This window comes from Cheilinus undulatus, linkage group 9, assembly GCF_018320785.1.
Source record: "Cheilinus undulatus linkage group 9, ASM1832078v1, whole genome shotgun sequence".
Lineage (NCBI taxonomy): Eukaryota > Metazoa > Chordata > Actinopteri > Labriformes > Labridae > Cheilinus > Cheilinus undulatus.
The window spans coordinates 50,619,868-50,643,337 of NC_054873.1; the positions used below are offsets into that span (position 1 = coordinate 50,619,868).

General features: G+C 40.5%; 1 pseudogene; it reads right to left on the bottom strand.

Moving 5' to 3' along the window:
• Positions 1 to 328: 328 nt before the first annotated feature.
• On the bottom strand, positions 329 to 22,951 carry LOC121514760 (annotated as a pseudogene).
• Between the last annotated feature and the right edge of the window lie 519 nt (positions 22,952 to 23,470).

The window sequence follows — 23,470 nt, forward strand, 5'->3', positions numbered from 1 at the left end:
AATCAGACTTAGAATTTTTCTTATCCAATACAAGATTTATCCTAACCTTTTTATAGCTTCGTGCTAGATTTTTGTAACGCAGTTTTTCTTTTTCTTTTTTATCACACAGTCAACTTCACTGTGAGCCAGCAGTCACGTGGTGTCGATGCGTTTGAGTTTATCTGATTTTTTAATTGGACGATCAAGAGCTGTTTTTGGAACGAGAGACAATCCTTCCCAGAGTCCGTGGACAAGAGTCTGTACAGCCGTCCCTACAGTCTGAGCGACCCATCGACGCCGCAGCGGCCCAGCTTGAACCCATCCAGGTCGGACCAGAGTTGGCACGCGGTAGCTTCGGGTGTTCAGAACTTGCCAGGCGCCTTCCTCCGGGCCCCTCCAGATGGGTCCCCTCCTCCTCGCCTTCGTCGAAAAGCTGGTATGATCCAATTCATCTCTCTGGTGCTGATGTCTCCAACAGTTCCATTAAATTAGTTCAGATCTATTTTTCTTCCAAATTCACCCTCCAAATTCTACACCGTTGCTTAAATTTTTCCGTTAGGATCGTTAAAATAATCCACCCTCACCAACTAAGTTAGCATCCTTTCTCTTTACCATATTTAATCATGTTCTGTTTATTCATTTATATTATCTATTCATATAACCTGTGATTTATGTCTGTTATTTTGTGATTTTATAATAAATCTTCAAAAGACAGTCGTAGTTCGGGAATTCATTTTATTAAGCAGAGAAATAGAGTCAGTGTTATGAGAATTCATTGCTTTAGGAATGAGATTGATTTACAGTGAATGTTCTTGTTAATTAATTAAAGGTTTTGATTAATTAATAATTGCAATATTTCATTGGTTATTAAATAACCAATCCGCGCAAGCGGTGGTGCCCTATTCTTTACGAGGTTTACTTGATAATATTAATTTATTATCAACAAATTTTCACTACAGTATGTTCAGTGCTTCCCCTGCCAAGCAACTGTCTAACTCTTTTCACAAATATGGGAATGATAGTCAAAAATATCATTGAAATGCATAGTTTTATGTAAAACAGTATCAAAATTTCCTGCCGGCCTAATGGCTGGCTGTGGGGGGGGCCCAGTAGGATTACTTTTCATGGGGCCCAAAATCCCTGGCAGCGCCCCTGAGCATGAGACATCATTTTCACACATGGATTGGCCACCACAGAGTCCAGACCTTAACTCCATTGAGAATCTTTGGGATGTGCTGGAGAAGGCTTTGCGCAGTGGTCAGACTCTCCCATCATCAATACAAGATCTTGGTGAAAAATTAATGTAACACTGGATGGAAATAAATCTTGAGACATTGCAGAAGCTTATCAAAACAATGCTATAATCCCAGAATCAGAAAAAAGAAGCTCAAACATCAAACTGTAGAAAACATCAAAATGATTGGTTAAAATGACAGATGATTGGATCTTCTAATGGATCCTTTGTTCCGCTGACATGACTCATGAAAATAAAAGATGAGTCAGCATTATTCAGCTGTTTTCACTCCATCAAATATCAAAACAAGTCAACTCAGCTTTCTTTGTGCAAAAGCCTCCAGACTAGAGGTGGATCCATGGTGGTCCTGGCTGATTATCAGGGTCCAGGTCTGACATTTTCATCATGATCTGTATTGGTATTTTATTTGATTGATCACTGATTAAATTCATTGGTTAAAAAGTCTGCTACTTTGGCTCTGCTGTGATGTGAGCCTTTCTCTCTGGCTCTGATATCTGATTGGTTAAACGCCACACATTAACAGCCAATAAACACAGGAGCCTGTCACAGTGAGAGTGTGACATCACTTCCTGTTTTCCCACCACTTCAGCGTCTCTCTCTGTGCCGTCTCTCCTGTTGATAGAGCCAGAGCTAAACTGTTGGTTTGACTTGATTTCTCATCACTGCTGTTGTTTGGTAGCTGTTGGTTTAGCCATCTGCAGGTCATCATCAAGCACTCTGGCTCTTTAGCGCCATCTGCTGAACTGTTAGCTTAGCTTAGCAGTTAGCTTCTCTGGCTTGTTTTTCTGCCTCTCTCTCTGCTGCTCTCTCCTGCCTTTGTGCTAAATGTTCAGATCCTCGTAGCTCTCCTTTACAGACAACAGCACATGTCAGAAATAGAGTTGATTTCTAGCTTTGGAGGCCAGGGTTAGAAAACGGACACGTTTATGTCCCTGACATGTTGTTAATCTAACATTTAAATGACTGAAACCAACGGCTCATCCTTACTTTAAATACATATCAGCTCCAAATATCAGTTATCTCTCTCATTCACTAATAATCTGTAACCGTATCGGCCCAGAGAGAACAATATCTGTCCACCTCTTTTCCTTTTCCAGCCTAAAGAACTTCACAAAGAACGGACAGACACAAAATAACAGTCAGATCAGAATAAAAGCCACCAGATATTTACAAATGAGCTGATAAAAGAAATACAATTAATACAGCAAATAAAGACTAAAATCCAATGATTAATAATATGAATAAAATTAGTGAAAGGTCAAAATAAAAGCAGAGATTAAACCCTGGAGAAACATGGCTGTCCCATTTATTTTGGTAATAAGCTCTCTGTTAAAGATCAGGGATCAGGAAATGTTTCTCTTGGTACTGGGAGATTGTGGTGTGCCAAAGCTAGCCTCTACCAAAGCTGAGCTAACCCTGGTTCATGTATTTCCACAGGGGGGCGCTGTGACAGAAAGCTCAACATCTGTATCCACATGGAGGCGTTCATCTTCAGTCATTGAGTCCTAAAGCAGTTTACTCTGAGAATCTGTGTTAGAATAGAAACATGAGGGAGGTCCACAGAGGAGCTGATCTCAGAGCAGTCTCATCTCCACTGGTTGGGATTGGTCTGTCAGTCTCCCAGTAACACGGCCCAGTTACAGACTCACCACACACAAGCTGCTGCTGCTGCTTCCTCCTCTCTGACCAGCAGGACCATCAGGATCCTCTATAAAATCACTTTACCTCCACCATCTGAGGATATAAAAGAGAGAGAGAGATTCCAGACTGTGAGGGACTTGATGAGTTCTTATCAGAGATCAGAACATCCAGTAAGAAGAGCAGCAGGGACTTCAGTCCTGCTCACATCACAGTAATCCTGTAAAGTAGCACGCTCTCTCTCAGCTCTCCTCTTCACATGTTGCTGACTTGAAGCTTAAAGGCAAACAGAGTCCTTGAAGGCATCATGATGTCAGAGAGCGTTTAGTGACGTATTTCCTGTTTGAAATAGAACAGCAGTAGTTTGTGATTTCCTCTGCCTTTGGAGAGGCTTCAGAAATAAAAGCACTGATTTAACAAACTTAAGGAGCCTGTGTCCACAGCTGCTGTTTTTCACAGTCAGGATTCATTTTAATACCAAACCAATAGAGTTCAGTGTTTTCAGCGCTCTCACATTCAAACACTTTCACTGCTAGAACACTGAGCTCATCAAGGTCACACCTCCATCACTGGCCAATCACAATCAAGAAGGGGAGGGACTTATGATAGCAGCTTTGACCATGGTGAAGGAAAACATCACATATTAAAGCAAAAGTAGAGTAAAATCACAGCATTTAAATCTGTTTTAGAGGCTTCAGCTGTTAATGAGCTCCTAATGAGTCTACAGTTTCCTCTGTTATATTTCAGTGTCTGACACATCTTTTTAATATGGCTTTGAATGTTAGAGTGAATCTAGTGTTACACCCAGGTATTTAAACTCATCAACATTTTTCATCATTTGTCCGTTGACATAAATATTTGGAAAACCATATTCCTCTGTTTAAAAATACATGCTCACTGTTTTGTCAGTATTCAGAGTGAGGTGAGAGGACTGAAGCCACACTCTAATTTTTTCCATTGATGATGAGAACTTAGCAGCCACTTGTTCTGGATCTTTCCCACAGGTAAACAGGACCGTATGGTCCGCATACATCAGGGTCCCCACACCTTCACACACTGAGGGAAGGTCATTAATGTACATGCTAAACAACAGCGGTCCTAAGATGGAGCCCTGCAGCACTCCTGAAACGCAGGCTTTTAAAGACCATGTTTATCATTGATCCACACATACTGGGAGCAGCCTAGCAGATAAGACTGGATCCAGTTTAATACATGAACTGAGAATTTCAATGTTGACAGTGTAATGATAATGGACCCAGGGCAACTAAAGTGAGGTCAAAACCCAGCTGGGGGGGCGGAGGGGATAATCCTTCATCCTGGCTTTGGAGTTTCCCAGGCAGAAAGGCTCTGAAACTGACACTTTGATGAAAGACAGCTTCCAAGGGAGATAAACACCTTAGAATCAGAATCTTTCGATTGGTCGACCAAATGGTGAACCCCCTCAGACTAAATCCTGTCTTCCTGAAAGCTGTAAAAAAAAAACTTTGCACCATCTCTCCTCCTTCCTTTTAAAGAGAAGCCATGCTGAACATGCGAGAAGTTCAGAGCAGATCAGAGTCCAGTCCAGTTCGGGGCAGCAGCCCAGAAAGGCTCAATGCAGGAAGGAGTAGAGTTTTTCACCTTTACTCTACTCCTCTGTTTAGAATCCGATGTTCCAGAAGTTTCTTTAACTCTCTTTTAGGAGAAGAGTTTGCTTTTGTCAAGTTTTTGAACCAAGTCTTCTGGAGACTTAAAAAGGCCTTACCTCCGTGGAACACGTTTACTTTTCTTAAGCTTAGAATCTTAACTTTTTCCAGCATGAGGGTTTTCTAACCTTTTTATAGCTTCGGGCTAACTTTTTGTAAAGCAGGGTTTTTGTTTTTCCTTTTTCATCAATCCATCACTGTGAGCCCACAGTCACGTGGTGTCGATGTTTGAATTTATCTGATTTTAATTGGACGAACTAAGAACTGTTTTTTGAGACACGAGACAACCCCAGAGACTCAAATCCACCTGGCCTAACTCTGGAGCGACCCACGGCGCCGCTGAGGCAAGCCGAACCCGAGTCGGAACCACGACCCGGCACATGACCAACCCAGGACCCGCTCCGGTCCGGCCCAAAGGCCTCCGGTAGCTCCAAGCGCTCTAAACCCTGCGGCTCATCTCCAGCCGTTTCTCCTCCACGGCCTTCTGCTACGAGGGAGTCCAAGTCAGTGTATGCTCTCTGGTGCTGATGTCTTCAGATCAAAATTAGTTCTAATTCAGACCAAATTCATTTTTCTTCCAAATTCACACTCCAAATTCTACACCATCAGTTAATTTGTTCGTTAGGATTATAAAATAATCCCCTCATCACCAAGCTATGTTATCATCCTTCCTCTCTTACCATATTTAGAAATGTTCTGTTTATTTATCCACATATTCCTATAACCCGTGATTTATGTCTGTTGTTTTGTGATTTTATAATAAATCTTCAAAATACAGTCGTGGTTCGGGGAATTCATTCTATTAAGCTGGAGAAATAGAGTCAATGTTAGGAGAATTCATTGCTTTAGAAATGTGATTGATTTGCAGTTAATGTTCTTGTTAATTAATTAAAAACTTTGATTAATTAATAATTACAATATTTTATTGGTTATTAAACAACCAATCCATGCAAGCGGTGGTGCCCTATTCTTTCTGAGGTTTACTTGATAATATTAATTTATTATCAACAATTAACACTACAACAGCTTTGAAAGGAGTACTGAATGATTACCTGTGTCAAACACCTTTCACAGGTCTAAAACTGCAGCAGCCATCAGCCCCGTTATCAAGGCTGCTTTTAATGACTTCAAGGAAGTAGCAGCAGCTGTTTCAGTAGGATGGTTTGCTCTGAAACTGAACTGCATAGGATGTAGTTCTTTAGGTTGGTAGTGTCCTTGTCAACATTTTTATAGATTGGTATGGTTTTCATTTTAACAGGAAAAGTCCGTTATCAATGATTTGGTACAGATATTGGTAAATGCTTTAAGAACACGTTAAATTATTTCTTTAATGAGTGAAACATCAGAACCATTAGAACCTGTAGATTTTTCTTCTTAAACTTTCTGATGACCTCTGAAACGTCAGTCTCCTAAACTCCTCTGAAAACACTGAAGTTACTGAAGGAAAAATTTACATTTTTATCTTCTACACAGTGAAGAGTCATCTCTTTGACAAATTTGGGCCTACATTAACAAAAATAATTAAACTCCTAAATCATATTCTCAATATCGGCAATATCTCTGAATGTTGATTGTTTACTGCGTCTGTTAGAAAATAAGGGCTCCCAGTGCATGAGTGGGTTATCTCAGGGTCCTCCAGCTTCCTCCCACAGTCCACAGACATGCTCTTTAGGTTCACTCACTCTAAATTGCCCACAGATGTGAGTGTGAGTGTGCCTGGTTGTTTGTGTCCAGACGTCAGCCCTGTGATTGGCTGGTGACCAGTCCAGGGTACCCCCCCTCCCCTAATGACAGCTGGGATAGGCTGGGATCTGGTCCCTGTGGTCCTGAATGTGATAAGTGGTGTAGATGAAGGAAATGGATGTTGGAAATGACTGATTTTGATGGTTTCTGATCCCCTCATTAAGAACACTCCTCAGCTCATCCTGCATCCTTCCTCCTCCTCCACCACCAGGGTCTACTCTCCATCAGGTGTGTCTGATCCTGATCTGAGTCTCACTACACCTTTGACTACATGAAGACAACACCATGGAGTCTAATCACCAAAGACATTACACATTTCCTTCATTTCTAAACCCTGGAAATAAACCTCATAATGAAGTCTCTCCTGATTGGACTGTGACTGTAACACTGTAGAGACCAGCATGGACTAAATCAAACCCTCTACTTACTGCAGAATCCCCAGTCTGTAGTCTGGATCCTTCTTAAGGTCAGACAGTGGCTTCACATCTGAATCCTCCAGGTTGTTGTTACTCAGGTCCAGCTCTCTCAGATGTGAGGGGTTCCTCTTTAAAGCTGAGGCCAGAGAAGAACAGCTGATCTCTGACAAACCACAGCGTGACAACCTGAATAAAAAGATTAAATGAACAAGTGTGTTAAATACCATTAGTGTTTTAAATGATTAAATGTAAAATAATCTGATCAGAGCTGATGAAGGTTTAGAGTTTAGATGGTGAAGAGTCCAAACACCTGAACACAACATGATGCAGGTGAAAAACAAAAACACACCACTAGAAAAAAAAGCTCCAGGAAATCACACCAACATGATACTTCATTTATGAATTCTTCAAACAGGCAAACTCTTGATGTTTAGACAGAAATAAAAACTCTCAGACTGATTTTAGATTTAACTGGAGATCTCAAAGTTTCCTCTAAGGACAAAAACATCAGGATGAACTGAGGAGAAACATGAACAAAGGAGACATCTGTAATATTTATTATAGGAGGAGAGAAGAGATTTAAACTAAGAGTCTAACATTCAAACTTTACATCATTTCAATCATCAAACAGCTTCATAAAGTCTCCGAAAAATTCATCTCTACATGACTACATCATTATTCTATGGATAAAATCTATTGAAAGAGACGGTGTTGATTTTCTTCTGATTCTGAGCTTGTGTCACCAAAAACTGTTCAACCAATCAACAGACAAAACCACAGAAGAAAAAAATGGACCCTACAGGGTCCGACATTAAAGGAGACATATTTTACCCCTTTTTCCTTTTGAGTATGTCATTTTGGGACACATTTAGAATAGTTATTTATGATGGGCAGCTCAAATAACGCCTCACTTATCTTATACTGGCGATAGGAAAACCCCTATTTTCAGCAGATCTCATCTACTGATAAAAACGCTCCGTTTCAGTCCTGTCTCTTTAAGACTCAGAGATGTCCACAGAAGAAGAAAATGGACCCTATCATTGAAATCCTCAGTGAGGATCAGTTTAATATCAGTCTGATGTTTACGCTTTAGTTACACCTCATATTCATCTGAGCAGAGAAATTAAACATGCTGTCTTACCTCAGAGTCTCCAGTCGACAGTTTGGACTCTTCAGTCCAGCAGAAAGAAGGTCCACTCCTGAATACTGCAGGTTGTTTCTACTCAGGTCCAGCTCTCTCAGATGTGAGGGGTTGGACAGTAAAGCTGAGGCCACGACTTCACAGTGAGTCTCTGATAGTCCACAGAGAGAAAGCCTGTAACGACAATAATATTAAAATAATGTGCTTTTATTTAAAGTGCTAATATTTTCACAGTATATTTGATGAAAAAACTACTTCCAGAAAGTATTTTTCTTTTGACATCAGTGGTTCAGTTAATAAAAAGCTCCTCCTTGACCACGGAGGATTAGCACAGCACTGTTGTTTGTGAGCATGTGTGCTCCATCTGTGTGTCTCTGTGTAGCTCTCATGAGCCAGAGGTGTGTGCTATGTTAAAATATTATTTGGTCAATATTTCCTTAATATCATGTTTATGGAGGACAAACAAATGTTAAAATCTCAGCATGTGTGTTGTAATGAAAACCTTAAAACATGTGACTTGTCTGTATTTGCAGAGAATATAATAAATTTGCTGTTTTTTGATAATTAACGGATATAAAAGAGGATGGGAACATTAAAACTTTAAATACGGTTCATAGATGCAGTGTGAAACACAGACAGGTGGATAAGAGGCTGGAACTGATCATTTAGTAACCCAGGAGTCGAGGAGATTTCTGCTGAATAAAGGAAAAAATGTTTCTATGATTTGATTTACTCCAGCGATATTAAACTACAAAGAGAGAGTCAAAAACAGATGTTTGAATCTTATTTGAACTTAACACAGCAAGTCTCAGTCACCTGTTATCTTAACAGATAATTTAATGCATTTCAAAGCTTTATTTTACACATATAGACACTTACACCATAACTGCTGACAGAAGTTTAAGGAGAATGGGGGGTTATTAGATCACAGAACGCTGGGAGTCTGGGAACAGAGTGCAACAGTAGATCCTGTGACTGAGTCACAGAGCAGAGACTGGAGCTTCCAGAACTTTTCACAAGAATAGAATTACACAAGTATGATGGAAGCAGATTAAGAAACGCCTTATAAATAAGGACATACCAATAATTTAGCCTGTGAGTGGATAAAGAAGGACAGCATGGCTAGACGAAGCTAAATATCAAGCTAAACAAAACAGTGTCAGATTGGTGCATAAACTCATGTACTCGCTGATACCAATACCTTCATTTTAAGCAGAATCAGACGTATTTCTGATACTGGTAAAAAAAAAATAACGTAGCAAAAAAAAAAAAATTAAAAAAAATAACGCATTTAATCGCAATTTATTTTTGCACTCCAACAGCGCGGAATGTTCCTCATTCTACGAGTTCCTATACACCCGTAATACTGATGCACAGGGCACAACATGAGAAACACCATGGAAACCGATGAGAAGTCGCTGCGTTTGGTGGGTGGAAAATTTAGTTAAAAAAAAAACACGGAGTGGAAACCTGGATAAAAGCACAGTTGTGTGCAAATTGTGCAAGAAAGAATTTGCCTATCACCGGAGCTCTTCCAGCCTCCGCTGCCAAGTCAATGCCAAACATGTTGCAGTTAGCACAGACAACGTTCCTAGTTCGAGCAGGCAGTGTGGCCAATCCACACTCGACAAGACAGGGGGGTTCAGAGCCAAAATGAGTAAGACCACAACTAACAAATTAACAAACTCACTGGCGAAATGCATTGAAGTGGACTGTCGACCACTCTCGGTGGTAGAAGATAAGGGGCTAGAAGTGGTGCTACAGATAGCGTTATCCGACCCAAATTATGAACTGCCGTGCAGAAAGACGATTTCAAACAATGCAATCATAATATTCCTTATTCATATTGCACTTTATGTTAACACTCAGTGATGAAAATCAACAAGATTTTGTTGTTTATGCTCATTTGTCTATTCATTGATTCAGTCATATACCAAAATCCATTTAAATTGAAAAATGTTGCTTCTTGTGTCAAATATTGATATACGATTAATTGAGATTAATTAATTACAAAGCCTCTAATTAATTAGATTTTTTTTTTAATCGAGTCCCACCACTATTTAAAATGTATTTTTATTCCTGTCTACAACTTTTCACTCTTAATTCTGAGAATAAACAGCTCGTGTGTTTATGTGTATAGACATTTTTGATGTGAATACTGTTGTATATGTTCAAAAACAATAAAAACAGTTTAAACCATAACAATAAGGGGATGAGCTTGTTAATGTGAAAGTTTGTTAGAATGATCCACTTTAAAACTTGTTGAAGTTCATAAACTCTGACTGTAGCTGCTAACTCTTCCTGTCTCTCTGCTTTTACAGTCTTTTAGATCATTCCTCTTGTTTTTGCCCTTCAGTTAACCATAAACTGTTTTCATTGGTCCATAATGCACGCGGTGACGTGTCTCACAGTACGTCAGAGTGTAAATAATGCACTCAGATGCTTTTTGTTACCATGAGAGTAGGCCTGGGTGATATGGCCTAAATATCATATCACGGTATTTTTCCTACCTTTGACAGTAACGGTATTATATCACTGAATAACAAAATTATGAAGAGATAATGCTTTTAAATCTGAATTCAGGTTACAAACCCCCTTTCCCCTTAAAACAAGCCTTTCATTGGCATACTCAATGATGTCTGAGCACAGGAGCACAGAATAAAGAATTTTTTAAGTCTCTCTGAGTTTCCTTCTTTCTAACTGCGCTCCAAGTTTTACGTTTCCTGCTGAGGTGTGTTAAGCTGCTAATGACTGGAGCACATTTCCAGATGAGGCCCTTCACAATAAAAGCATTTCAGATAAGTAACAGCTGCAGACCTTTAGAACTTGACAGAAGCAGCGTGTTTCTCACTGATTTAGCCAAGATGACAATGCCAGGATTCATCAGGCTCAAACTGTGGAAAAGTGGTTCAGGGGCCATGAGACATCATGTTTCTTATCAAAAGGAATGTGTTGCTTTCCTGGTTATTTAGGGTTGTTCCGATACCAGTATCAGAAATACATCTGATACTGTTTATAATGCAGGTATCAGTATCGGCGAGTACACGAGTTTATGCACCGATCCGATACCGTTTGGTTTAACTTAATGCTTTTTGCTTCGTTTAGCCATGCTAACTGTTAGCGCTATAAACTGGAAATCAATTCGTCTTTGCTGCTGCTGTATGCACAGGCTTCTGTTTGTCGCACAGCTGCAGCAAAGAACAACAGGACCCGCTGCAGGCTGCGTGACAGGTTTTCTCTAAAAGTGATCGTTAAAACACCTTCCAGACTGGCGCTGTTGTACAAGACAAGAAGTGACACAGTTTATAAATAGTAAAATAACATTTAACCATAAATCATTGTCTCTCACTTGTTCCCTCTTAAAGCTAGCCGTTGTGTTTTCCCATTGACACTACTGATGCCTATGAATCCCGTGCGACAGCATTTTCAGCAAGCCTGGAACTCGTGTGACTTTTGGGGAATTTAATGATTAATGCTTTTGTCATGTTTCATGCATGTCACGTAGGACGGCATGCACATTCTTTATCTCTATTTTCAGTCACTGAAGCATGTTATCAAAAGAAGATACAATTGTGGCTGCTGAGTTTAGCACCACTGCCTCATATCCCCTGAGGCAGTGAGGCTCAACATGTGAACAGGACGAATACTTCATGTCCACATATCTGTGGTGAAGCTAATATGTTTAGCTTTAACATGACTGGAGACATAGTTTTGCAGTCCAGGTAAGGCTATTAGCGCCTGCTAGGTATAACGTAACAGGGCTTTAAATGCATCATTAGCCCGAATGAGCTGCTGAATGAAAGTGTGTCTGTATGAAGGTGTGTGTGTCTGTATGAAGGTGTGTGTGTCTGTATGAAGATGTGTGTGTCCATGTGAAGGTGTGTGTGTCTATTTGAAGGTGTGTGTCTATATGAAGGTGTGTGTGTCTATTTGAAGGTGTGTGTCTATATGAAGGTGTGTGTGTCTATATGAAGGTGTGTGTGTCTATATGAAGGTGTGTGTGTCTATTTGAAGGTGTGTGTCTATATGAAGGTGTGTGTGTGTATGGGGGTGTGTCTATATGAAGGTGTGTCTGTATGAAGGTGTGTGTGTCTATATGAAGGGGTGTCAGGGTGTGTGCATGTGTGAGTGTGTGGTTTGTCAAATTGAGCCATATTTGATCCACAGAGCAACCCACAGCTTTTAAGTGATGCATAACAGCCAGTATTCTCTGCCTGGTCATATCTGACCCTTAACACCACAAATGTCACTTATTTTTGAGGCTTTCAGAATTTCCTAAAAGGGTTAAAATTTCTTTTGTTGTGTTAAAATGGTTGTGTCTGAGGATTAGATGAAGCCTCATTCCAGTACAAAAAAGCAAATGGTACTTTTTACATACCTAAACTTGAAAACGAGTCAAATTTGACCTCGAACACAATATAAGGGTTAAGAAAGTCCTAATATCAGGGACTGTCCTTTACCATCAGGGTGACTGGTTTTTTAGATGAATCACATGTACTTTATAAGTGACACAAACAGCTACTGAGCTGTCTTGTTCCCACACCTCAAACTTTTCCCACACAGCCGACATGTTGAGTTTGTTCTTGTTGGCGCATGTCTGGTGTTATCATGTGCGCTTAATCATGAAGTCACATTATCGGCCATATAGATTGGCGTAAATTTTGTTAACGGCTGATACGATAATTAACTTTTTAAGCTATTATCGACTGATACCGATATTCTGCCGATAATATCGTGCATCTCTATTTGCTCCATTGCACTTCTGCATTGTTGTTACATTCGCTCTTTACTCCATTAGAGGTGTTTAACAAATTAAGTGTCTCTTAGTGTCATTATTTTAGTCTTTGAGTGCTGTTACAACTAGTAAATTCTTTCAGTTGTTTACTTCCCTCCACACTGATGTAAAAATATAAACAAAGTGATTAAAAAAGCATGTTTTAAGTCAAGTTTTAAGGTCAAAGTAATCACCCTGATATCTGATTAGAACGATATATGTTATTTATCTTCAAGAGAAGCTAAGGAAAAGCTAAGGAAAGGTTATTTATATTATATATAAGATTGCTATCAGGATTTTATAGATCCTGATAGCAATTTTTTCCACAAAATGAACAATAATTGCAGTTATTACACTGATAAAAAGTTTATTTCTAAATTTGCATCAAATCACTGTTTATCAGTTATCCACATCAATAGTAGGAGCTTATATGCAAACTTCCAAAATATTAAAGAATATCTTAGTCAGTTCAAGAAACCATTTAATGTGATTGCCATTTCAGAAACTTGGCTTGACTCAGAGAAAGGGATGGATTTTGAAATGAACGGATATGAAACGAACCAAAACAATAGCAAGGACAAAAAGGAGGGGGTGTTGCTTTATATAAAGATAACAAAATTAAATATAAGGTAGTTGAAAGTATGACAAAGGCAGTCGATGATCTAAGGGAGTGTATTACGATAGAAATCAACATGGAGAGCAAAAACAAATATTTTGGTTAGCTGTGTATATAGAGCACCTAGCTCTGATGTTGACACTTTAAAAAGTATCATGGAGGATATGTTTGCAAAGTCTTGTCAGAGGGTTACCTCCATCTGCAGGGATTTCAACATAGTGTAGTGGTCAGGGAGGTCTCCACGAGTCAGAAGAGTTGAAAACATGACTCGAAACAGCTCTTTACCATCACACTGCACGTTTAATGTTTGCAGGGAAGCTCAGATATTCTTCACAGGTCGCATAAGCACACTTTTGCGGAGGAAAAAGCAAATAAATGGTTTGAGAGTCCCAACTTTAAAACAAAAGCAGCGTATCAGTACCGGGAGCAACTCCTGTCTGACTGCGAAGTGTGCAGGTTACGTCCTCACGACACTGTGCCTCACCATAGTAACCAAAAGCATTTAAAGAAACAGTACACAGAGAGGCGATCATTACAAAAGACTTGCTTGATCCGGAAAAAAAAAAAAAAAAAAAAAAAAAGGTGATGAGAAGCTCGGCCATTCGGGAGAGACTTGGAGTAGAGCCGCTGCTCCTCCGCCTTGAGAGGAGACAGATGAGGTGGCTCGGGCATCCCTGGGAAGACCTGGGACACGCTGGAGAGACTATGTTGCTCGGCTGGCCTGGGAATGCCTTAGGATCCCCCGGGAAGAGCTGGACGAAGTGGCTGGGGAGAGGGAAGTCTGGGTCTCCCTGCTCAGGCTGCTGCCCCCGCGACCGGGGGATAAGCGGAAGAAGATGAAGATGAAGTGATGACGGATGAGTTTGTTGCATCCATGTTCAGTATGAGACTGTATCCACTGATAACCAAGCCAAGCAGGGTAACATTTTACAGTGCGACATTAATAGATAACATTTTTACTAACAATATGGAAAACAATTTAGTGAGTGGTCTGCTTCTGAATGACATCAGTAACCATCTACTGGTGCAGTGTATGACTGTGACTGTAGACAGAAAAATGATGAAAAGGTAACTAGATTTAGGAGGGTAAGAACTGAAAAAACTTTAAATGCATTTTGAAGTGAACTTTCATCACAGGATTGGAAAGAAGTTTATAAATCTAATGATGTTGATCAAGCTTATGAGACCTTTTTAAACTTATTTACAGCGCTATAGGATAAACACTGTCCCTTGCAAAAATACAAAACTAAATCAATCTATAAGAAGGGGCCTTGTTTCACCGAGGGATTATCAAATGCCTGCAGGAAGAAAAACAACTTGTACAAAAATTTTATAAAACTGAGAACAAAATATATAAATCATACAAGAACAAATTAACTTATATTATGAGAACAGGCAAAAATAATATCAAGGAAACATGGAAAATATTAACTAGTATCACTAAAAACGGATCAACTAATAGTACTTATCCTGATTTTTTTATTGATAAAGGTACTAAAATGGAGGATATGCATCAGGTGGTGGATAGTTTTAGTGAGTTTTTTCTAAATATTGGACCCAAACTAGCAGGACAAATAGCGACTCCACAAACGGGAGATGGAGGTTGGAGGCAGGTTCAGGAAGAAAAAAATGGGAGCTCGATGTTTTTAAGAGCCGTAGAAAGAAGGGAAATAATAGAAATTATTACAAAATGTAAAAATAAAACATCTAAAAGATTGTAACAGTATTGATATGACCCTGGTGAAAACCGTAATGGATGGCATCATTGATCCACTAATATCTTTTTAATTTGTCTTTCAAGACTGGTACTTTTCCAAGTAAAATAAAGGTCGCAAAAGTTATCCCCTTGTATAAGGCAGGAGACAAACACCAGTTTACCAATTACAGGTCTGTGTCTTTACTTCTTACTTGACAGTAAGAAGTATGCTATCGGGGTATTCATAGACTTAAAGAAAGCTTTTGACACAATAGATCATGATATATAACTAAAAAAATAGAACAGTTCGGTGTGAGAGGTGTTGTTTTGGACTGGTTAAAGAGCTATATCAAAGACAGGCAGCAGTGTGTACAGCTGGCTGACTTCAAGTCACATTATTTAGACATTACCTGTGGAGTCCCGCAGGGGTCAGTATTAGGCCCAAAACTATTTATTTTATACATAAACGACATATGTAAAGTGTCAAAAATATTAAAACTGTTTTCTTTTTTTGTGGATGACACAAATATACTCTGTACGGGCGAGGATTTGCAGCAACTGTTGGATGTGTTCATGAAAGAACTAAGTAAAAATCATGGTTTGACAAAAATAAACTGTCATTGACTTCAGAAAATCCTAAATTTATGTTATTTGGTAACCGTAAAAGGGCAGCACAGTGGCGCAGTGGCGGAGCCGTTGCCTCACAGCAAGAAGGTTGCTGGTTGGCTTCCCAAACAGGGCCCTTCTGTGCGGCGTTTGCATGTTCTCCCCGTGCACGCGTGGGTTCTCTCCAGGTACTCCGGCTTCCTCCCACCACCAAAAACATGCTCATTAGGTTAATTGATCACCCTAAATTGGCCGTAGGTGTGAATGTGAGCGTGCCTGGTTGTCTGTCTCTATATATCAGCCCTGCGATTGACTGGCGACCAGTCCAGGGTTTACCCCGCCTCTCGCCCAATGACAGCTGGGATAGGCTCCAGCCCACCCCCGACCCGGAATGGAATAAGGGGTATAGAAAATGGATGGATGGTAACCGTAAAATAAACACACAGGTGAAAATGATGATCGATGATGTAACTATTGAAAGAGTGTATGAAAACAAATTCCTTGGAGTTATACTTGACCACAAACTTAACTGGAAAGCTCATGTAAGATACAGTTGTTCTAAACTGTCAAGAACTGTTGGGAGTTTTGGGTCGGGCTAAGCTAAGCACATTCTGAATAAGAATGCATTATTTATTTTGTATTTATTTTGTGCTGCCATATTTAATGTATTGTGTTGAGGTGTGGGGGAACACCTATAAAAGCACCCTACAGACGATATGCATAATACAAAAGAAAGCAATAAGGGTCGTGCATAAAGTGGGTTACAACGACCACACCAATCAGCTGTTTTTAAAACTTATGGATCTGGAAAAAATCAAAACTGTACAAATATTTTATGAAGCAAAAAATAAATTACTACCTGGTAACTTAAATAAATTGTTCTTGAACAGAGAGGGAGGGTATGAATTAAGGAGGGAGCATAATTTAAAACTACTCAGTGTTTGTACTACTCTTAAAAGTATGTGCATTTCTGTCTGTGGGGTGACACTGTGGAATGGTCTAGAAAAACATATGAAAATGAGTGGAAATGTCAAACAACTTGAGAAAAGTTATAAAAAAGCTACTCTTGAGAGATACAGAATCACAGAAGGAGAGCCAAGTGTTGTTTAAGGGCTGTTCGATTAATCCTCAGGAAAAATCTGTTATTATCAGTATTACTGGATTTATCTTTCTTTTTTTGGAATTGTTAGATTTGGGGACTGAGACAAGTTTGTCTCTATTGCCTTTGCTACGCTAAAGAATGAAGAATGAATGGGAGGACGGGTGGGTGAGTGACTGAGTGAATGAATGAGGGGGTGGGTGGGTGAGGGGGGTTTGAGATAAGGAGTGGTACGGGAACATTATGGTGATTATAAAAGGAGAGTAAGTGGGGGTAGGACTCGAAAAGCTTCTGCTCCTTCCTACTCCTTTTTGGACTCAAGAAAAAGTTTGTGGGATGAACTATGAATTGTTTTATCATTGCTTTATTTTTGTTGTTTGTTTATCTGAAATAAATAGATAAATAAATAAATAAATAAATGATATATACCGTAAAACACCAAATAATCGCCGGGTCCCAATTAACCGCTGGGTGTGGCAGTACATTTTGACAAATAAACGCCTGTTCCAAATAAATGCCGGGTGTAATTTATTTACAGCTCCGATATGTGACTGAGATGAGATGAGAACCGTACAGAATCAACTCCCAACTCCCCCTCCCTTCCTGTTCTTCTCCCTGTTTGAGCTCCGTAGCTCCGCCCCTCTCTTTACGTGCCTCCTCGCAGGTGAGAATGTCCGCTGAATTGAATACTCACGGTGGCAAAGCGCTCGTGGAGTGATTCTGCTCTGCTTTTCCACTGAAATCAACGGCCGAATCACAGGCAAGAAAACACTTCATCTCATCATGGACAAATTCTACACAGGACCGAACACCGCCGTAATTCTGCCATTGAATCAACTTCTCACTGAGCTGAGATACAGAAGCTACAGCGGCCAATAGGAATGCTCCCTCTGACCTGAGCCTGATTGGCTGCAAGTACTAGCCTCCTCATTGGCTGGGGCACCCCCGTCCCTTGGCCGTTTTCTCAAGTGAGATAGCAGCGCCATGCCCCGGTGCAGCCGAAAAATAAAAAGTACGACATTAACTTTAAACTGTCTGTCGTCAACTTTGTGTTTGTTTAGTTCTTTACCAGTATTTGAAGTGTTTAGAGAGTGTTGAGTTGACAGAAGAAGACAAAATTATAACTATGGTACTGTAATCTTGTCTTGAAAATGTAAAGGTGATATTCATACTGGTGTAAATAAATAGTTTGATTACATTCACCATATTTTTCCAATTTTTGCTGAGCAACATTTTTGTGAGAAAAGAATTAAACGCCTGTTCCAAAATAACCGCCTGGTCTGCTCAGGGATTGAGACAAATAAATGCCCCGGCTATTATTAGGTATTTTACGGTACCTCCATTATCCTTTATTAAACTAATGGAAGATGTGTGTAAACTGGAAAGTTTACAACTGCATTGAAACAAAGGTTGATGCCTCCTTTCCTTGTAACATAACCTGAATTACAAACATAAAAATGTCATTTTTTATAATCTATTGTTAGTCTATGTCTTACTGTTATGTGCGAAGAGCAAAAAAGCATTCAGAGAAAACAAAAATATTTTGCTAAAACAGAAATGCCATTTTATAGAACATACAACATAAAATAATGTAGCAATATTTAACTACAGTGCTTTTAAACCTATAATGTAATAACTAACACTAGCTTAACAAAAGGCTGCCATTAGTCACAAAAAAATGTAACTTTGGCCCGCAACAATTCTCTAAAAAAGGAGACAAAAAATAGCAGCATGTTTGCTGTGAGTGAGTGAAGGGCAAATATACAAGTTCTTGTGTAAGAACGAGATGATCTTAAAGGTACAGTGTGTAGAAGTTGGCAGCATTTCGACGAACAGAAACGGTGTAAATGGGATATAATGTTTATATATTTATGTGAAGTATGTTAAAATAAGTGTCCAATCATCCCCTTTAAGCTTTTGTTTTCTTTTTACAAAATTAGAGAAAGGCTTTTTAAATTTACATTACCGCAGGTCGCGCTCACAGAGGCTGACATAATGAACTGCCATGTTGTCTACGGCAATGTTTTGGGGACAGAAAGAGCAAAACGCGATTTTTAACAAACCTGCCCGTCGGTCCTGAAATCTACCTGGAAGGCAGGCAGAGAAGAAGACTGACCTATAATCTATAAAAATACTGGTTACAAAAATGAATGAACAAACCCTCACCTCGTCACTGCTGTAAATGATATCCGGCTCACAATCCTTTTTGGTCTTCACAGGCTCTCGTCGTTTAGTGACGTGACGTTTTGGGCTCATTCTAAAATCTGAACGCTAGATATCACTAAAGTTCCATTTCTACACACTGCACCTTTAAGTTCAGATGCAAGTGTGCTACAGTACTTGTTTACTTCCTCCTTAGCCCTCGCAGATGTGGGTGGTACAGCTCAGCTCTCTCTCATTGCTCTTGTTTGGAGCACGTATGACATTAGCTTTTAGTCATCAGAGATAAAATGCGCAGTTATGTTACATTACATTTAGTGCCAATTAATGTCCATGCATCACGTTACTGCTATCCTACCCCCTTACAGCAGCGATGCCATGGCCTGTTTGGTTTCGATGTAAAGCGTCAGGATGGCCATGCTCCAACATCTGCAGCAGTGCTAGAAAGCCCTGGTTCTCCATGATCGAGTACGGCATAAATCCTAGTCACTAAATGTTGGATGGACTTGTTGATTTGAATCACTTTTTCCAAGGAGGTTGGGAACTTTGTTAGGACATGTCTGACTGATCTCTGGTTGGCAGAGGCACTTTTAGCAACAGTGGCAGGTTTCCCTCCTCCCCTGGGTGGAAGCAAACTATATGGCTTCTAATCTTCGTCGTGTCCCCGAAGTATTTTTATTTCGCATGACAGAGTTTACATACAGCGTGGCTCCTGTCCAATTCAATTACACAGACATTAGAGAAGCTGAAGTGCTTTCAAACAGTAGTTTGAAACCCCACGGAGCTGGTCTGATCTCCTGGTCATCCATACTTCTTTGTTAAGTGTTTCCTTGAAAGTGTCAGTGTGAAAATGCGCTGCACATAACAGTTCCACAGCCCTTTGTTTTAACCTTTAAACGGCACTTAAAATCTAAAATTTAGATTATCGTTTATTGGACATTATTCATCGATTCAGAATCGTCCACCTCCGAAACGCTTTTTCTCCCACCTCTAGTGGATACACAGTCTCCTCTGAACTGATTCTAAAATCTCAGAGATCCACAGCTAACACTGATCATGTGTGGATCACGTCCTAGAATAGAATCAACTCTTATTCCACGTCTCCTGATTGTTCAGGAACAGCAGAGAGGAACTTAGACAAAGTTCATCAGGGACATTATGTTTGTGTTTTTCATCACTAATATTAAGAAGAGCACTGGAACGTCTGAGCTCACACCATGCTTTCATAAAGACACACAGCTGCCATCAGATGATAAGAGGAGAAAACAGAGAGAGAGGATGAGAGATCAGCAGATCATATGTGCTAAAGAGAGCAGACATTACTAGTCAAACACACAAACTAAACTTCTACAATAATATCAGTGACTAAACTATTAACTTAACTCTGAGATGATGACAAAGCGCTGGGGATGGGGGACACCAAATTCAAATCTAGGACCCTAAAATGGCTAGAACCAGCCCTGCTCTTATTTAATCACATCTGGACTTACCCAGCCGTCCTGCAGTTCCTCACAGCTGGAATCAGTCTCAGTCGTCCCTGGACTGATGTGCTGTACATCCTTAGATCAAACTCATCCATAACCTCCTCTGACATCTGCAGCATGTAGGCCAGAGCAGAGCACTGGATCTCAGAGAGTTTCTTCTTTGATCTGTTCTCTGACTTCAGGAAGTCTTGGATGTCCTGATGTACTGAGAGGTCGTTCATCTCCATCAGACAGTGGAAGATGTTGATGCTTCTGTCAGGAGAGATACCATCACTGTTCATCTCCTTCAGGTTCTTGATGACTCTCTGGATCATTTCTGGACCGTTGTCTGTCTGACCCAGCAGATCTCCTAAGAGTCTCTGGTTGGACTCCAGAGAGAGGCCGTGAAGGAAGCGAACAAACAGGTCCAGGTGTCCATTTGGACTTTGCAGGGATTTCACCATGGCACGCTTCAGGAAGTCATCCAGGGATGGAGGTCTAGAAGATGGGTTCGTGGATGAGTCTCTGTTGTTGTCCTCTTGTAGGAACGCCTCAATGACATCTGTGTTCCTGTTGGTCAAACAGTGGTACATGTGGACTGCAGCCAGACTCCAAACTCCTGAACGCTCAGATGAACAAAGCAGTAGACTGTTTTCTGGAGGATCACACTCTCTCTTTTAAAGATCTCAGTACAAACTCCTGAGTACACCGAGGCCTCTGTGACATCCAGACCACAGCGCTCCAAGTCTTCTTGGTAGAACATGATGTTCTCCAGATGTTCAAACGCCAGCCTCCCGAGCTTCAGAAGAACTTCCCTGTCAGATCTGGTGAGTTCCTCAGGACTCATCTGAGGTCCCTCATCATACTTCTTCTTCTTCCTCTTGGTCTGAACCAACAGGAAGTGTGAGTACATGTCAGTCAGGGTCTTGGGCAGCTCTCCTCTCTGCTCTGTGCTCATCATGTGCTCCAGAACTGTAGCAGTGATCCAGCAGAAGACTGGGATCAGACACATGATGTGGAGGCTCCTGGATGTCTTGATGTGGGAGATGATTCTGCTGGACACATCTTCATCACAGAACCTCCTCCTGAAGTACTCCTCCTTCTGGGCGTCAGTGAAGCCTCGGACCTCTGTTACCCTGTCCACACATGAAGGAGGGATCTGATTGGCTGCTGCAGGTCGAGACGTTATCCAGATGAGAGCTGAGGGAAGCAGATTCCCCTTGATGAGGTTTGTCAGCAGCACGTTTAACGAGGACTTCTCTGACACATCAGACACAGCCTCACTGAGGTTGAAATCCAACCACAGTCTGCTTTCATCCAGGCCGTCAAAGATGAACAAAAGTTTACAGACAGCCAGCGTCTCCGCTCTGACCTCCTGTAATGTTGGATGGAAAACACGGAGCAGCTCCAGAAGACTGTAGCGCTCATCTCTGATCAAGTTCAGCTCCCTGAATGAAAGCAGAACCAGCAGACTGACGTCTTGGTTTTCTGAGCCCTCTGCCCAGTCCAGAGTGAACTTCTGCACAGAGAAGGTTTTTCCAACACCAGCCACACCGTTGGTCAGAACCACTCTGATGGGTGTCTGTTGGCCAGGTAAGGCTTTAAAGATGTCCTGACACTTGATTGGAGTCTCATGGAGGCTCTCCATCTTGGAGGCTGTCTCAAGCTGTCTCACCTCATGTGTAACATACATCACTTCCTTCAGTCACATGTTCACATCTCTCCCTCAGACTGATCCTGTGTTCATCTAGAACCTCCTGTAGACCTCTATCTGCTGAAAGACCACAACAATATCAGACTGGACTGACACCAGGATTCTGGTTTTACAACATGATCAAATAGACCATTTTCACTGTTAAATATTACACAAACTGCACAACTAAAAAACAGCCCTGTAATAAATCTGAGCTGCTACAGGAGAATAAACTGAAAACAAGAACAGGCTTCAGCTAAAATGTTCAAATGTCCTGTTTTCATGAGAATATATCATCATTACATACCATCTAATGAAGAACATTCAAAAGTCTTGTTCTCAGACTCAATCAGAACATTTCCATGGTTCAGTAGATCTAGAGCTTAAAGCTTGATTAGGCTAGTTAACTGGACTGCTGTCCTTTTCCCAGTATAAAGCACTGGGGCAGAACAGATTCCAGTGAAGCATGTTGTTGTCTGCTACAGTAGGTGGTCATGTCTCCATCTAGAACCTTCTCCCTGTTGACCTTCTAACAGCTCAGTCTGTGTGTGGCAGTGATAGCTGCTTGTGGTGATGATGTTGTCTGTCTTAGCTCTTGGTCCTGGTCCTCTAAAGTGGTCCTGGTCTATCAGCCGCAGCCAGGTTTTTACAGATCAAATAGGTATCAAAGTCTGGTTTATACACTGGATTTGATCCTTCAGCAGTTTTAGTCAAAGTCAGACCGTAAATCCACTTTTTCTACCTGCATGTAAACTAATGACACCAGTCTTACCTGTTACACTTCTGGACTGACTGGATATCTGCAGTCGTGGTCTTTTTCCACACTGGGGACAGGAGGACTCTCCTGATGAAGCAGACTGGTCCCAGTATGAGCTGATACACTGTCTGCAGAACCAGTGTCCACAGCTGGTAGAAACTGGATCTCTCAGGACGTCCTGACACAGAGCACAGCTGGACAGCTGTTCCTCCATTGAAACAGATCTCTTTCTTATTCTAGGGATTTAAAGGATAAACAGATTAGAACATACAGTAGAATGTGATGATAAAAAGCTCTGTAGAGCTAAATGTCTCAGATACTGAGTTCTTGTTCAAACAACAATCTGCTCCAAAATCTGACAGCACCTTCATCCTGAACACACAGGGACTGAAAAATCAAACTGGTATTTTTATTCACCTTGATGGAGGCAGATTTGATTTTTCTGTTCAGGTTTTAATTCTTGGTTCTCAAACAGATCAGAAGCTCTGATGACAGATTGCTTTGAGTTTTTTCACGTACCAGGGACTGATTTATTTTTATCTTTTCCCTGTTTTTAGTTTGTGATGAACTTTAAAATACTAGATTCTCATGAATTCAGACGGAGCAAAAAAATATTTTTACAGATGAAGTTAAAACCTCTATTGTTTTTGCCATTCTAATATTATTCATGAACAATTTTGCTGATCTGTGATGGTGAGTTTATAAAGTTACAGTCACTATTCAGTGTTCAGTAGAGCTAAGTTTGTGTC